Source organism: Trachymyrmex cornetzi, unplaced genomic scaffold (genome assembly GCF_001594075.2).
Source record: "Trachymyrmex cornetzi isolate Tcor2-1 unplaced genomic scaffold, Tcor1.1 scaffold2653, whole genome shotgun sequence".
In the NCBI taxonomy this organism is placed as follows: domain Eukaryota; kingdom Metazoa; phylum Arthropoda; class Insecta; order Hymenoptera; family Formicidae; genus Trachymyrmex; species Trachymyrmex cornetzi.
The window spans coordinates 12,500-12,715 of NW_017297327.1; the positions used below are offsets into that span (position 1 = coordinate 12,500).

Below are 216 nucleotides of genomic sequence, written 5' to 3' on the forward strand. Positions count from 1 at the left end.
GAGCTATTGGCTTTAGTGTTTAATACACATGAAAAAAACCCCGATGTAGTAATATGTGAATAAAAATTTTGTCGTTCACATCAAATATATATGTATTTCCTTTGCTTCCCATCCAACTTATAGTATACGCACCTATCCATTGTAAGAAAATAAATGTGCGCGAATCGTAGATTAACATTACTCTTTTTTATTCTCTATCACTTACTTGGTCACGTG

General features: G+C 32.4%; 1 protein-coding gene across 1 annotated transcript in view; it reads right to left on the minus strand.

Annotated features, from left to right (window-relative positions):
- Positions 1-216, minus strand: part of LOC108761821 (uncharacterized) — an 18,665-nt gene that overhangs the window by 2,559 nt on the left and 15,890 nt on the right. The window lies entirely within an intron of this gene.